General features: G+C 40.3%; 1 protein-coding gene across 9 annotated transcripts in view; it reads left to right on the top strand.

The window, feature by feature from the left end:
• The window catches only part of RHOBTB1 (Rho related BTB domain containing 1), a 124,173-nt gene that overhangs the window by 56,411 nt on the left and 50,312 nt on the right, over positions 1-17,450 (top strand). For 4 of the 9 annotated variants that reach the window (XM_058696428.1, XM_058696426.1, XM_058696429.1 and 1 more), the window contains exon 3: positions 3,250-3,300. The exons of 1 other annotated variant lie outside the window; for it this stretch is intronic. The gene's annotated coding sequence lies outside the window, so the exon portion shown is untranslated. Of the gene's footprint in view, positions 1-285; positions 363-931; positions 1,044-3,249; positions 3,301-3,666; positions 3,759-17,450 lie in introns of those variants that run through there. 4 more of the 9 variants (XM_058696432.1, XM_058696431.1, XM_058696430.1 and 1 more) reach the window with 4 other exon arrangements.

Genomic DNA, 17,450 nt, shown 5'->3' with positions numbered 1-17,450 from the left:
AAGTTCATGAGGAGGAATGCACTGTCCTGGCCTTCCAAGAATACTGACAACCCATGAGCGCCCGACGCCAATTTCACTTCCTCACTCAGCCGTTTGTAGGAGGTCGTAAATCCCCCTCCTTCCTCGGTTCAGGGGACAGCCAAGTCGTGCTTACGCCCCCTGCGGGGACCCCAAGTCACAGAGGAAGGTAACCCAGAGGGGGGAGCCCGGCAGCACGTGCAACCTCCCAGGAGAGGAGGAGGCTGGGCTAACACAGTCCTTAGTCAGCAGCTGGGCTCGCTTTTGAAACAAAAGCCAATGTCCTCCCTCGGAGTCCGCGGCCGGTCAGTTCCTAGGGGGAAGAAAGCCATGCTGCCCAGCCGGTTAGTGGCCCAACTTACTTTTCCAGAGCCTGGGACAAAGGGCCAGCAGTTGTAGGGGTGTGGGTGGGGCGCTGGGGAATAGAGAGGGGGCACAGGTCGCCCTGACCCGACCCTCCCTGCCGCGTGGGAGAAGGGTCGGGGTCTCCCCGCTCTGCGCCTGTTTGTCCCGGGCAGCCCGCTTCCCAGCCCGGGCCCCCCCGGATCTGCGTAAAGCTGAGGCACCTTTGCCACCGGCGCCCCAGCGCACAGACACACCAGGCCCTGGTTTCATGAATGAAATCCAATCGTGTGGATATAAATAGCCGCGAAGGCTGCTAACGTCACAGTGCGAGCGGCGGCCGCCACGGCGGCGGAGCTCGGGGCCGGCCGCTGGGTTCCGCCAGGCTGGCCCGCCCGGGAGCGGGGTGGGGGCACAAGCAGGCGGGGAGGGCTGGGGTGGCAATAGGGCGAGCCCCTCTCCCCCGGACCGGGAAGAGCGGCCGCGGCGCCGGGCGAGCCCGAACCGGGAGGCAGTGCCATGCTGCCTTTGTGCAAAGTTGGGCGGCGGGCTGCACGCGGCGCGCAGGGGTCCCGCACACCCGCGACCGCGCGCAGTCGTGGCTGCTGCTGAGTGGCGGGGACCCCCCCTACTCCCCCCACCCCTTGAAGGCGGAGAGAGCTCGCGTCTCGCTCGGCTTCTGGGTAGGTTCTGTGTCGTGAGTGCGCGATGGTATGAAACTTATTCTTGGAGCAGCCGCCGCGGGGCCCTCCTCCCCACCGCCCGGGCCCCAGCGGGGGGCAGGTGGGGGCCTCGGGGCCGCGCCAAGCGGCCCGCAGCGTCCCGAGAGAGAGTTGTGGGACCGAGCTGCTGTGGGAGCCGCCCTCGCCTCTCTGCGAGGCCGGGAACCCTCACGGCAGAGGCAAGCCGAAGAGATTTCTAGGAGCGCCCGCACAGCCGCACCCCTTCTTGGAGCTGAGAAAATGTACAACAGGCACCCTTAGCAGGCTGGCGGCGCTAGGGAGGGGGTGGTGCCGCGTCGACGACAGGGCTCTTTTCCTTCGAAGAACAGTGGTGGGGAGCCGGAGGACCTGAAAAGGTGGATCGCTAGTCCCTTTAGCGCTTGCACCCCCTGGAGAGTTGACGGGTCAGCCCACAGTTTGGCGCTCCCCACCTCCAATCCCGTGTCTATGGAATCTGTTGTGAGTTGCTGTGACAACAGGAGGAGCTGCCATGAGGGGCTTGCAAAACACCTTACCTTGTTTCTGTGTGCTCAGCTTTCGGGGAGAACAATGGCGTGAAGGGTGGGGAAGGGGAGATGTGCAGACAAGGGAATCCAACACCCTTTCTAAAGAAAGAAAAGAAAGAGGAAGGAAGGAAGGAAGGAAGGAAGGAAGGAAGGAAGGAAGGAAGGAAGGAAGGAAGGAAGGAAGGAAGGAGAGAGACGTGGAAAGAAGGCACAAATATGTAAAAATATATCATTAGATCCTACTTTTAGCTGAGCCTTTTCTATCCTCAGCAGTATCAAACATCTCAACTGAGGAGCAATGTCAATATTTAGACTTGGACAAGCCAGAAAGTTAGAAGGGAGCGCCAAGCGCAGGGTTTTGACTTGGCTTTGCACGTCAGCACACAAGCTGTGCCTTTCGAGCTGACTGTACACATTTGCTGGGGGAAAAATTGCATGAAGGTTGATATATATACAAAGACATCCAGGCCTAGGAAGATCCAGGAAGTTAAGACCAGAAGAGTCGCCTTGACTTTGAACTCCCCCGAACCTGTTCTGTTCATGCAGTTCTGCTGGACTCCAGCCAGATGCTCAACTTGAGGTTTCTCTAGTTTGGGGCTCCCTCATCCTCAACCAGGGCTATGCTGTATAGTTTACACTGGCCTGTGTATCCTCTCTAAACTGAGGAAAATATTGTTATTGGTAGTTTTCATCTTTGTATAAAGTCCTCTCACTATCAGCAGATATAAATAGCCAATAGGCTGTGTTTGTGTGACCTCCTACAAGCTCCAGGCTTTTCTAAACATACATTGATAAGTTTGTTTACAAACACTCTTTAAAATTTGGAATTCTATTTCCTTTCCAATAACTTTGTGGATGCAGAAGAGTCACTGGTTGGTAGAAAATAAACAAGAGTTATTTTCGGTATAAATAATGTCTGCCTAGAGGCAGGTGGAGTAAGCAGTCAATTATTATATGAGGTTGCCTCTGAGATTCCTGGATCATATGTAGATATAGTGGGAAAGGGGTTTAACCAGTTCCTCTCAGTGTGGAAGACTTTGAAATGATTATTGGGAAACAATAAATCATGGTCAGTATTCTTCTGACCTTGCCCATTGATTGTTTTTATCCCAAATTTTGAAGGTAGTGCAAATATAAGTACGTAGTGTTGTGTGTGATCACAGAGGTAAAAATAGAAACACAAATAATTTGATGTCATTCACCCAATGACGAGTTTTGTAAGTTATAAACTTATAAACTATACAAATATAACTTGAAAGGAAAAACCTAGAAGCATATGGTCTTTTATTTATGATAATATAGCCAAAAAATGTTATTTAGGAAGAGTAGTGTGTCCACGTGTATGACTTCTGTATGGTAAAATGCCTGTAAGGTTTTCCTTGTTCCCATCCGTGGGTTTGGGCCAAGAGCTTTTTTTGTATCATCCCCAAATGCTCAGAAATACATTTTTCACAAATGCTACAAAATGTTAACCTAACTATTTCAGGATGTATTTGACCCAAAGAAATGCCACTTTAACACTGGCACTTGGCAAAAGTAAAGCGGATTCTGCCCTTTTGGGGGGTGGGGGGACAGAAAATTATGTGTTGAAAATGTTAGTGGTTGTCCATGTGCTTCTGGCCAGAAGTAAGTCTTATAAAGTGTTTCTCTTTTCTATGTAGGTGAGCCCAGCTGTGAGCAGGGTGTTCTGTTCTTCACTTCCAGCAAGCCAGGTCAGTGTCTTTGTGCAAACCCATGGCCATAGCTTGTGTCTAATTCTGAGCATGTATTTCAGAACAGGTTTCTTAGTCATTTGTCTTTTTTTTTTTTTTTTTTTTTTTAATTTTTTTAATGTTTTTTATTTATTTTTGGGACAGAGAGAGACAGAGCATGAACGGGGGAGGGGCAGAGAGAGAGGGAGACACAGAATCGGAAACAGGCTCCAGGCTCCGAGCCATCAGCCCAGAGCCCGACGCGGGGCTCGAACTCACGGACCGTGAGATTGTGACCTGGCTGAAGTCGGACGCTTAACCGACTGCGCCACCCAGGCGCCCCTAGTCATTTGTCTTAAAACAATTGACTTTAACATGTTTTTTCAGGGACTCAGTTATGAACATCACAAGTTCAATGATTAATAAAATTATTCTATTTACTCTGTGAGTAAAATGGCACTAAAATGGACCTTGAATAAGTTTGTACTTTGACTTTTTTTTTTTTTTTTTATGTTGGGATCAGAGTGATGCCAGAATCATTGAGGATACTGGGGATCTGGGTGTTTGATTATTAAAGTTTTACTCCTACCCTAATCTTAACACTCTAGAGCTGGAAGAAACTTGATATAATAATAGCTCTCCTTTTATTTTCAGTTAATGTGCTGCATTCTTTACATTTATGTTCTCATCTGCACCTAAAAACAAAAACCAACAAAAAATCCTGTGGAGTAAAACCACTCTCTTGATCCCCATAAGACAGGTGAAGAATTGGAAGTGTAGAGAGGTTAGATAATATATTCAATTCCTACTTTTAGTAAATGGAAGAAGTAGGATTTTTTTAAAATCCCATCTTACTCTAAAACCTAAACTTTCTAGTTGAAAAATTCTTCTCCAGTAGGGAAGTTGGGGCAAAGAAAGGTTAAGTGACTTGCCTAAGATAACATGGTGATTACAGTTCATGTAATAACATGAAATGGCCCAACTGCTGCAAAAGAATAATTACCATTCTCTTAAATAAAACAGTGAAATAATAAGTATTCATGTGTACTTTCTGGCATGGCACTCTCTAAGATTTAAGAAAGTTTTTATCAGGGGGTCTGTGGTCTTAAGGATCCTACGCACAGATTTAAAAGGCAAGATGTGGGGCGCCTGGGTGGCGCAGTCGGTTAAGCGTCCGACTTCAGCCAGGTCACGATCTCGCAGTCTGTGAGTTCGAGCCCCGCGTCAGGCTCTGGGCTGATGGCTCGGAGCCTGGAGCCTGTTTCCGATTCTGTGTCTCCCTCTCTCTCTGCCCCTCCCCCGTTCATGCTCTATCTCTCTCTGTCCCAAAAATAAAAAAATAAAAAAAATTTAAAAAAGGCAAGATGTTAAACATCCACGTATGAAAAGTTAAAGAATACATCAAGATCATGCATGCCAAAAGGCTAAATTGGGAGGTCAGTGGTACATTTACGAGAAGTTCAGCATTTTCCATTTTGTGGGATTACTTTCCAGTTCCATGTATGCATGGAAGAAAGTCCAAGCACATATTTTGTCTGGATAGATGATAAATGAGTGCAAGTTTAGGAAAAGACAGAAGGCAGAATTTCAACCCAACAGGGAGAGATTATGCAGTCATCTAGAACTGCTAAATTACAGTATCTCATACTCAAAGGTGTTATTGCTTCAAAAGCATTGTAACAAAATTGTGAGCTGTTTGAATCTGCACAGCATCTTTGAGAAAGCTTTACTATTTAGCATGATACTTTAAAACACTCAATTCCTTTTGGAACCTCAATTTGTCTAAAATGTGCCATGTAGATAGATTTGGGTGCATAATAGATAAATCCCAAGCAAAGTCCTGAAAATGGCCAGTAAAGATTAAGCAGGACATTTTCCATTTTTACCAGGGTTGACAGCCTTCTCTTCCCCTCTTGCCTATTTTTGCAAAATAATTTGTAACAGTTGTTACAATACAATATAATAATCTTTCTTAGGGAGTATTATATAAAAATAATTAAAAATGAAATGGAGAACAATTGATAAAACCTTCATATATCATCTTTTTTAAAATGTACTAATATCCCCAACTCAAGCTAATAGCCCTAAAACCTTAATTAGCTAGGAGATACTTTTAAGCATTTAAGGGGTTGTTATAAGCTGTCCTATATAACAGCTTTGTCCTGTATAAGCTGTTATATACTGTATTATTACAGAATAGATCATAAGAACACTGAGAAGATCCAATTACAGGTTAAGACCTCATCATCAACTGATATTTGGTTAACTGTAAGACTGATATGTCATCAAAATATCAATATAGCAACTATAAACCTGTAATTATTTAAAAAGTAAAAATAAGAGAGCCTGTCTGGCTTAGTCAGTAGAGCATGTGAGTCTTGATCTTAGGGTCCTGAGTTCACACCCCATGCTGGGCATAGAGTTTACTTTAAAAAATCTAAATCTATGGGGCACCTGGGTGGCTCAGTCGGTGGGCGTCCGATTTCGGCTCAGGTCATGATCTCATGGTTTGTGAGTTTGAGCCCCACATCAGGCTCTGTGCTGACAGCTCAGAGCCTGGAACCTGCTTCAGATTCTGTGTCTCCTTCACTCTCTGCCCCTCCCCCACTTGTGCTCTGTCTCTATCAAAAATAAATAAACATAAAAAAAATTTTTTTTTAATCTAAAAGTAAAAAAGTAAAATTATACTCTGAATCATAAGAGACCAAAAGAGATCTTATAATTAGCATGTTATCCCTGGTAATAATTTAATTGGCAGTCATTCATTTGCTTTATTGAACTTCAGAAGGCTTTGGTTAATATGCTTGACCTATCTCAAAACATGAATGGAAACACTTGAAATTTTATTATGTTTTTCACTTGGGAAATTTACCTGTAGTAAATAGGAATTTTAAAAAATCTTTTTGGGGTGCCTGGGTGGCTCAGTCGGTTAAGTGACTGACTTCAGCTCAGATCATGATCTCACGGTTTATGAGTTTGAGCCCTGTGTCAGGCTCTGTGCTGACAGCTCAGAGCCTGGAGCCTGCTTCTGATTCTGGGTCTCCCTCGCTCTCTCTGCCCCTCCCCCCCCCATCAAAAATAAATAAATACTAAACAAAAAAAAATTTTTTTAATCTTTTCTATTGGTCTTCCTTTTGGAAAACAGGCAGTTCAGTCTCATTATTTGAAGGTCTCACTCTGGTTTCATATAAATAGGGTTCAAAGAGTACAGGTGATCTGAATTTGGTTTTTGTGTTCATCTTCTTTTCTGTACTCAGGCTTCTCACCAACCTCACAACACCAAAACAAAACTTGGGGAAGGAAGGAAACATAAAGTCACAAAAGAGTGACTTATGTTGTATAGAAAGAGGCTGGAGGTGAGACGGGGGGTAGGGCCGAAGTGGGGAAAGCTTTGGTGTGGAGGCCAAGAGGCAGTCACTCAAACAGATGGGATGTGTATGGACTGGTTATTTACATGTCAGCATCAGAATTTTTTTTGTTAGTTTATAAACAAAGTCTCCACCTCCTCTTCCTGAAACCCTATATTCCTTGTGCACAAAGGGCAGAAATCGGGAAATGGGCAAATAAAGAACCTGATATGAACTGTGGGTGTGACAGCCACTCTTTCCAGGTGCCCCAGGACACTTCTGTCTTCAAATACTCCCTCCAGCTGTCCCATCAAGTATGTTAGCATGTCTCTGGTAAGGTTTTATCCACTAAGGGGTGAATTAAGAAGTTTTACACAGAAAGAAAGGGATGCCAGTAGGTCCAAAAGAAGCAATTACATTTCTCCGTTCTGCACCTTTGTTAATTTAGTGCCTAGACACACGTTAATGCCAAGTTCCCAGTGCTAATGAGGTTACCATCTCAGGCTCCATCCCTCTGTGAAGAAAGTTCCTTTGAACTGTTACTCAACTATAGTCCAAACCCCTAATGAGCACTGGAATAACAATAACCAGCAATTAATATGCTCCTACTAGATGCCAGACATTTTACTGCATTTCAATTAATATTCATTATCAAGTCCAATTTTGTGGAAGCAAAAAATGGAACTCCAGATATGCTAAGTTCAAAGAGCAACAGGAAGTAGAGCTTGGATTTGCACCCAGGTCTGCTTAAGAACTTGAACATACATTTGTTTTAGATGAATTGCTAAGGGGGGGAAATCACTTTAAACCATCTTATCCCAGGTTAGCTTTGCAGATGGTGGAGTACAGGGGTTAAATAATTGTTGTTACGGGTTTTTTTTGTTTTGTTTGCTTTGTTGTTGTTTTTTAAATTTTTTTTTTAACGTTTATTTATTTTTGAGACAGAGAGAGACAGAGCATGAACAGGGGAGGAGCAGAGAGAGAGGGAGACAGAATCTGAAACAGGCTCCAGGCTCTGAGCTGTCAGCACAGAGCCCGACGCGGGGCTCGAACTCACGGACCGTGAGATCGTGACCTGAGCCGAAGTCAGACGCTTAACCGACCAAGCCACCCAGGCTCCCCCTGTTTGCTTTGTTTTTAATCTGACTTGAACTACATAGCTGGCTTGTTCAGACAAATTTGTTAACCTTCCAGGTCATTTCTAACATGTTTTGATGAAAGTCAAATCTTAAAACAGTTGAGTTGTGAAGGGTAGAATCATGGATCCAGAAAGGTCCTCAAAGATACTTAAGACAACTTCATGTAAGTGGAAAAACCTACCACCCAAAGAGGTGATAGAGCTTACCCCCTCTCATAGTTAATATCTAACGCATCTGGAAGCAAACCTGGGTCCCCAAGTCTGAGCCCAGGACTCAGTTCTAGAACATAACACTGCCTGAACTGTGCCAAGTCTTCCAAAGCCTCCAGCATAGCCAAAATTACAACTATCAAGTATGAAATCCATCTGAAACCTAAGATACATCCCAAAATGGGTGATAAGAGGATCTCGGGGCACTAAGAGAAACCTGATTTCTGTTCATTGATGGTGGTGTAGAACAGTCTTCCTGCTTACTTAAAGCATAGCAGCCCCACACTCCCATCCCTACCACTCTGTCTTCGTGGAACGATCAGTTTTAATCAAGTATGGAGCTTTTCAATTTTGTCTGTGGAGCTCTGGCTCTTTACAGACTATGTCTGTAAATCTTCTTTGGACCTCATTTTTCTCATCTAGGAAATGCATACAGTATCACCTCTCTTAGAGAATTATGAGGATGTTATGAAATGACACATGTAAAGCACATAGTAGTTGCTCAGTAAGGGATAGTTCTCTTCTAAGCCTTTCTAGAGTATTTCAAGGGGAAATGTTAATAACACACTAGGGCAGTCCTATCATTTTTCCCCTAAATGAACTAGAGTTGTTTGAATTTTGATATTGCAGGGGGTTGTTACAGTAACCTTTTTCCTTGGGTAAAAACACATGCTGGGGTCTCTTGGGGTACCAGTGGCCCAGTCACAACTACATTTGTTCTCTTTGTACTCTAGGGTTGCTATGGTTTACTTGAATTATTTTATTGCTTCAGTATCTGCCACAAACTAATACCAAGCTCCTCTTGGAGATTTGTGGCTCCCATTTCCTTCCGGAACTGTTTAAATATCTAACACGTTTTCCACACAGACCTTTGCATCTCAAAGCAACTACTATATTTTCAGCCAAGTAACGAAGAAATACTTTCAGAGAATATTACCGCCAGTAGAACATTTTTGCTTTCAATTTCAAAATACACGAGACTTTCCTACCGTCATTTCAATTAACTGTAGCATTAAGTATTCTCTGTGCTCTGGCCCTAGCTTTTCCTTTTGTCCTATGTTGCTGACTGATCTATGGATAGGAAAAACATAAGCACTACAATTTCCCCCTTTTACCCTCCGTACTTGATAACTACCCTAGACTAAATTACATCTCTGGAAAGTATTTCCTCACACTCCTCTCCCCAGCTGCCGCACTCTGTCATGTGGCAGTCGCTGCCCTGCTTTGGATTTTTGGAACCAAGTCTTTGGCAACGTGTCTTATTCATCACATACATGGAGGGAAGCTAGTGTTGTGATTTTTTCCTTCTTGTACTTTCCCCCCCTTTTTAAGTTACTAATCCAAGTGGCCCAGAATAGCCTTTATTTTCCTGGTGGCACAGTCTCCCTTTCAGTGTTTGACAAAGCTATATTGTAAGAGGCATGTCCTTTTCTTCAGGTTTATGTATAGCAATTATGTGTTTTTTTCCTTTGCTATGAAGGGGCTGAACTGGTGCTAGACTGACCCTAACCTTATTACTAATCCCAAATTGATTATATAAATTTCAGTTCATACCAAGGAGTTTATTTTTAAAGCAGTGCTCCTCAAACTTTTTTAAATTTGTTTTTAATATTTTTATTTATTTTTGAGACAGAGAGAGACAGAGCATGAGCAGGGGAGGGGCAGAGGGAGAGGGAGACACAGAAGCAGGCTCCAGGCTCTGAGCTGTCAGCACAGAGCCCGACACGGGGCTCGAACTCACAGACTGTGAGATCATGACTTGAGTTGAAGTCAGACGCTTAACCGACTGAGCCACCCAGGCGCCCCTCTCAAACTTTAATTGTGCATGCAAATCCCCTGGGCATCCTGATAAAATGCAGATTCTGATTGAGGAATTCTGGCGTGGGATTATGAATTTCTCACAAGCTCCCCATAGATGCCAAAGACCACATCTTGAATAGTGAAGGTCTAAAGTATAGGTTTTGCTATATCTTATGCTGAAACTCATGCCTTACAGGCTGCTTATTTTGTTTGCTTGTTTCTTTTTTTTTTTTTTTTTTTTGCTTGTTTCTTAAATCATAATAGACACTCATGGAATCTTAAACACGGAGGAGATGTACACAGCAGTGGGCTAGTAAATCAACCAGGTCTCTGGGAAAAAAAAGAATGTATTTATGTGCATACATAAGTCTATTATAAATTTTACTGACATAAAGAATGTATGTAGCACACAATTTACAAATAATAAAAAAAATATACAACACTCTTTATTGTAAATTCCGTAAAGCCAGTTGGGTTTTATAGAATGCTCACTGGTTTTGGTCCAACTCTTTTATCCATAAGCTACCTGCAGTACAATTGATGAAAGGGTGTAATTCCCTTATAAATATTGGCTGATATTTTCCATTATGTTAATAAGCAGGATAAAAGTGCAACAACAAAGGCATGTCAGAATTGTACTCATTTATCAAAGATACGAATACCTTCTTTGCTGAACCGGATAATAGTTTTTAAATACTATAACGATATTTCCGAAAATGTGCTATTCACATGTAACACGCTTCTAAATTTAATCTGCATCATTAACATTTTTTAATCATTTTCTTAAGTCAAGCAACAAAACAACAAAGCAAGTCCTGAATTGGTAGTGGTTGCCAATTTCTGTGGTATACAGACTCCCACCTCAGTCAGTTTCAAGCTACCGTTGCCACTGAGTGTGGAGTTGGGGAGAGATGGCCCATAAACACTGTGGTGAAGTATTTCCATCATACAGACAAAATTGGCATAAATAACCTCAAAATGTAGGTAACTGTAAAATGTAATACAATAATTAGAAAATGATGAGCTTTGAGCATTTAGTACCTTTGTTTTTAGTATTTCTTTGTTTGAAACTTGATCTAATTTAATTTTTAATACTGAACCTATTTTGTTTATTTTTTTAACTGAAGTATAGTGACACACATTACATTAATTTCATGTGTACAACATCACAGCTTGACAACTCTGTACATTAGGCTTTAACAGGTTTGCAAAAATCCTGGAATTTAACAGCCAGCTCTCACGAGCTGGTAGAGGCTGGCTGTAGCACACCACTAGATAGAGATGGTCTGGTCCAGTGAGTCTCAACCTTTGCCTCACATTGGACTACCCCAAGAGAACCATAACCTAAAGTCAGTAGATTTTAGTCAGGGCCGAGGAACTGGAATTTAAAACATTCCTATTGGTGTGTATCTTATTAAAAGAAAAATACGTAAATCATAAGTATATAATTTAAAGGATTTTTCACAAACTGAACACACCCACATAACCAGCACCTACATATAGAAACAGAAAGTCACCAGCGCCCAGAAGCTCTTTTTATTTTTTTTTTATTTATTTTTTTTTTAATGTTTTTTATTTATTTTTGGGACAGAGAGAGACAGAGCATGAACGGGGGAGGGGCAGAGAGAGAGGGAGACACAGAATCGGAAACAGGCTCCAGGCTCCGAGCCATCAGCCCAGAGCCTGACGCGGGGCTCGAACTCACAGACCGCGAGATCGTGACCTGGCTGAAGTCAGACGCTTAACCGACTGCGCCACCCAGGCGCCCCCAGAAGCTCTTTTTAAATCCCTACCCAGTCACTTCCCAAACAAGAAAACCGCTATCTTCACTTGTAACCATAGACTCATTTTCCTGCTTTTGAGCATTTACATAAACAAAATCTCTTTAGTGTCTGGCTTCATCCCCTCAATATTATGTTTGTGAGATTTATTACTAATGTATGTAGCAAGAGTTCATCCATTGTGTAGTATCCCAGTATATGACTATAGTTAAATTTCTTCTTTATTCTTCTTTATTCTACTGCTGGTGGATTGTTTCCACCTGTTGGCTATTATGAATAGTGCTGTCAAGAATAATTGTGAGGCGCCTGGCGTGAAGAGCGTGTGACTCTTGATGTTGAGGTTGTGGGTTCGAGCCTCATGTTGGGTGTAGAGATTGCTATAAATAAGTAAATAAATAAATAAATAAATAAATAAATAAATAAATAACTTTAAAAATAATATAATACAGGCAGAAGTACTTAAAACAAAACTAAATAAATTACCTGGAATAATTCTAATCAGCTGATATATTGACTGCCTTCTCTACAACTCCCCCTCCTTTCTTATTTCTCATATAATATGATCAAGGCTATTGATTCTTTTGTGTGAATGTAATTTTAGTACCATAAACCATGAAGCTGTATGTTTCCATTCATTACAGTATGTTCTCCCAGCTCTTTTCAATTTACGTTCACCAACCTCCCCTTTCATCAAGACGCTGGCTCTTGTGCACTCTAAATAGGGATGAGATTGAGCCTCACATCAATAGCATGGAGGAATAATAGATACAGTGGAGATGCAGCCAAGGCTAAATTTGGCCGCTGATCATTAGGGATCCTAGAAAGAGGCTTCAAAGAAGGGGAATTGTTTCCCTTTGTGTTTATCAAACAAAAATCAACAGTGAACCCTTAGAATATTTCAGATTCTAATATTTTTAAAAATCCACTTATGTGAAGTAGACCAAGGACTCTTCTGAAAGAGAACTGAAATCTCTCAAAGTCTGATGACTTGATCTGGAAAGATTAGAGAAGGAGGTTTTCCCTGGTGTTCAGCAGGTGTATCCTTTGCCGCATTGTTCTAGGCTGAGTGGCTGTGTGGTTTTGTGTGTGTTTGGGCAGACTGAGATGTTAGTTCCTTTGATTTAAGTCAAGGGAGCTGAATGACCAGGAGCTCCAGGATAACACTGGTGATGTGGGATGGCTGCTCAGAATTTAAAGAAAGGTTTCTGGGGCAGCAGGCACTGAAAGGCACTTCACGTAAAGCTTTCAAGGTATGCAGAGCAAAGGTAGAGAGTAGACATTAGTTCCACCTAATGAAGGAAGAATGCATTCTCACATGCATAAATATTCTAGTCCCTGGTTTTCCTACTTCCCCATCTCACTTTTCTATAAAATTTCTTTGTTATAAAATAACACACGTTTATTCTAGAAAAGATGGAATATATAGATAAGAAAAATTTTTTAATCAATTATAATCCTAGTTGGCATTAATATTTTAATGTTTCTTGATGCCAAATGTTGCTGTGTATATCTAGGTACTTAATTTTTAAGGAATGGTGTTATTCTGTAAATTTTTTTGCAATCTTATTTTCATTTAAATATGTTTATCATAAACATAAATATCAATGTACTCCTATAACACATTTTTGATGGCTATATACTCTCCTACTATGTGGACATTTATTGTTGTGGGTTTATTTGCTTTTTAATCAACCCCCTGTCGTTGGATTTCCAAAATTGTTTCCAATATTTTGTTTCCACAAATAATGATATGATAACATTCCTTTAATGGAATCTTTTTGTATACCCTAATTATTTATCCAGGAATAAAGTCTTATAATTAGATGAAAAGTATGGACATTTTAAAGTCTTCTGAGTACCAGTTGCACTCCAAAATAATGGTATTATTTTCCACTCCCACAAACAGTGCCTCATCCTGCTTTCAAAAAACATACAATCTTCTATGTGATAAGTCGTAGCTAGAGTTGGAGGGTATAGGGACGTGTCCTGAAATTATTAGCTGGAATCTGTGCATTGGTGTTAGCCAAAAACCTCTAATAAAATATGAGATTTTAAGGAGTCTGCTTTTTGTCCACAACACTTTTGTATTTATGGTCTAATTTGCTAAAAAAAAAATCCTGGGGGAGAAAAACAAAACAGTTTTCTTCATTTGTCTGAATCAGAGCGTAACCTAATCCTAATTGGCATATTATAGTCTCCTAAATGATTAAATGCAGTTGCTTTACTGTCATCGTATCTGAACGTTTCACAGCAAGTGGTCTCTCTGGTCCTGCAGAAGCTGACCCAGTGACATCTTCAGAGAATGCTTTCAGTGAACAGAGACTTTCTTCATTAGGTTGGATTTTTAAGCATATCTGGTCTACAGACTTGATATTAGCTTTCTCAAATGAGCACTTACAACTTTGACATCTCTCTGTAGACTAAACCAATGTGTTAATTATTAATTCTTGACATATCTTCCTGATGCAGCCCTTAGCTAAGGTTCATACACAGGCCCTCCAAAATCAATGTGTAGTGTCTTTTGTTGCTTTAATTTTTTTAACTTAAAAAAAATATTTAAGGATAATGTCTATAGAGAAATGTGTTTAGATCACAAGTATGCAGTTCGATGAATTTTTGAAAACCGAACATATGTAATGAGCACCTAGATCAAGAACTCGATATCACCAGCACCCCACTTTTGGACATCACCCCAGTGCACCCTCTGTATGTTTGAAATGCTCCAGATTTTATGTCCTGGGTAAGTCATTCATTTATAGAATTTGATTTTTCACTGAACCCTCACTTTAATGTGAGCTAGCTGCAGTCAGCTTTGATCGAGCTATCTCCCTTGTAACTGAAAACACGTACAATCTGCCTTTCCAAGTAAAGATTATAACATTAAATTTGTACACTGAGTGTACATCAGTATTTATATGTTTGTGATTTGCAGGTACACAAATACATACACAGCGTGCATACAAACAGATTTGGAATTTCTTTCTTCTTAATGAATGTAAGGCTGAATTATACTATATTGATCCAAGCTTCAAATATCTTAACTACAATTGATTATCACAGAATATTTCATGTGATATGTTTCTAATCAATTTTTTTTAATTTCTCATTTCAGTTACTCTAAGTATTCCCTCTGAACACTCAAAATTTAAAGGCCAAGAATTTTTCATCTTGTGTTTGAAATATATGTGTCCTGGGTGTCCACAGCTGTCTCTCTCTGTGGTTCAATTTCTTTGTCTGGTATTCAGCTAGATTATCATTTAGATTCCCATGGGGGTTTTTTAGTTGAAAGCCTGAGTGAGAAAAAAAAAAGTTTAACAGTCTCATGAAGCTTTATAAATACATGATTTTGAAAAATAATTTATACATCAGCAAAAATCATTTATTATTATTGAACTGTATATATATATATATATATACTCTTATTAGAATTAACAGTCAAAGGTTAGACTTATGTACCCATTAGCTTTTTAAAAAACTAAGATATTTCTCCCATTGTAGAATACATTTAAGAATATTATTCATCCATAAAAAGTAATGAAGCATGAATATATGATACAACATGGATGAACTTGAAAGCATTTTGTTCAATAGAAGCAGACAGACACAAAAGGCTGCTTATTGTATGATTTCATTTGTAAGAAATATACAGAACAAGCAAATTCATAGAGACAGGAAGTAAATTAATGGTTTCCAGAGTTGGGGGGCAGTGGAGAACAGAATGACTGCTAATGGGCACAATGTTTCTTTTTGGGATGATGAAAATGTTCCAGAATTAGATAGTGGGCATGGTTGTAGGGCTTTGTGAATGTAATAAAAAACCTCAAACTGTATGCTTTAAAAGGATGAGTTTTATAACATGTGACCTTTATCCCAATTTTGTTAAAAAGGTAATATATTTTTGTCATAGAAAATTTGTAAAGTAAAGGAAAGTAGGAGAATGGCAACAAGTTTTAGCCCCGTTATCCAACAGCAATCCCTGTTATCTGTTCAGTGCACTTCCTTCGAATTTTCCTTCTGTATATTGCTCTTGCAAGAGGAACAGCTTCCCTTTCAATGATGGAGACACAATTATTAAATTTTAAGTATTCACATATTAATACACACCTATTCCTCCCCTGCCCCTGGGGGGCGGGGGGGTGGGAACAATAGATCAAGGAAGATCCATTTAGATGGTGGAGGGGAATAATGATGGAGATATACATAAAATAAGAAGATAGCCATGGCTATCATGGAGAGGTAATAGAGAAGCATCTCAGGAGAAAATATCTGCGGTCCCAAGAGGCAGAAAGACAGACAGACCTGAGCGGTTACCACAAGGGGTGGAACTCTTCAGGGACACATCCCAAAGAAACTTTTTAGGAGTTTAGCTGCAAGATGCCCAATATATATCATGTCAGCCACTCCCCTCAATCCTTAAATACCCATGTTGTTTCCCAGCTTTCTAAAAGTCACATTTGCGTTTCTTTTAGATGTGTCACCGTGCTAAGATGGTATTTAAAATGAAGGAACAAGGAGGCCCAAATTTATTTGAGTTACACGTATTTGTTTATTTTATCTGGTTTTCATCAACTATTTTTTAGATTGCTCTCCTGCTCTTGCCCGTAGATAGGGTAACATTAGTAGCATTTTTCTATATTAATGCAAACTCAACATAAACATGATTGTAAATAGTGACAGTCTTAATAGAAAAGACTTCTTGGGTATTTTCTTGATGACAAGTATAGTGATTAAAATATTTTACAAGCATTATCTAATTTAATCTTTACAACAACCCATCAGGGGAGGCAACTGTCCCCAGTTTACAGATAAGGATATAGAAGTTTAGAGAGATTAAGTAATTGGCCCAAGATCAGATAAGCCAGTGCCTTAATTATTCCCTCCCTTGTCATAGATTTGGGTGGTTTTCCTTTTTTTTCTTATTCTTGATAAAGATGTGATAAATATATTTGCTTTTAAAACATTTTCTTTTTACAAAGTCATTTCCTTAGATGGATATACCAGAACATATTTTTTTTAATTTCCAAATGGCTGAGCTTTTTGTTGTTGTTGCTGTCAATAAAACCATTCCTTTTAACTTTTTCATTTATTTATTTATTTGTGTGTGTGGCTAGGGAATTTGATTGATACAACTTATGCTTTGGGAGGGGGGTTTTCTCCTTCTGGTGGGTTAGTCAACTTCTGCAAATGTGCCAAGAACACCTGAAAAGACAGTGCACTCTCTTATCATGGAGTTTATTGAATATGAGATATCTATTCATTTATCACTTTTTTTAATGTTTATTTATTTTTGAGAGAGAGAAAGAGCATGCACACGAGCAGGGGAGGGACAGAAAGAGAGAGGAAGACAGAGGATCAGAAGCAAGCTCCATACTAACAGCAAACAGCCTGATGTGGGGCTCAAACTCACCAACTGTGAAATCCTGACCTGAACCAAAGTTGGAAGTTTAACGTACTGAGCCATCCAGGCACCCCCATTTATCACTACTTTTTATGCTATTCAAGCCCTCCCTGTGTTGTTTTTCAGTTTTGCTTTCTTAATCTGATGTTGATTCTGATTCTTCATCTCCTACATGTAGATAATTTTCACTGATTTCTCCTTATAGAATTTGTCTTCATTTTTAGTGTATGCTTTTTGGTCTGTGAAGGTTCATTATTACTGTTATGCTTTTACCATAAATTGCCTTTTTTTTTTACCTCCTAAATTATCTTTTACAGATACTTTTTCTATCTAATTTTGAAATCACAATCAAAATAACTATGCAGGTTAGTTTTATATTTTCAGTTGGTTTTGGTTTCCACAGTCCTTTTACACAGAAATAGACGTTTTTTGGTTGGTTTGTTTGTTTGTTTGTTTTAGTTTTTAATCTTGAATTATCTCTGAATGTTTTGTCAAGT

Source organism: Neofelis nebulosa, chromosome 13, assembly GCF_028018385.1.
Source record: "Neofelis nebulosa isolate mNeoNeb1 chromosome 13, mNeoNeb1.pri, whole genome shotgun sequence".
In the NCBI taxonomy this organism is placed as follows: domain Eukaryota; kingdom Metazoa; phylum Chordata; class Mammalia; order Carnivora; family Felidae; genus Neofelis; species Neofelis nebulosa.
This window is presented reverse-complemented; position numbering and strand designations above follow the sequence as displayed.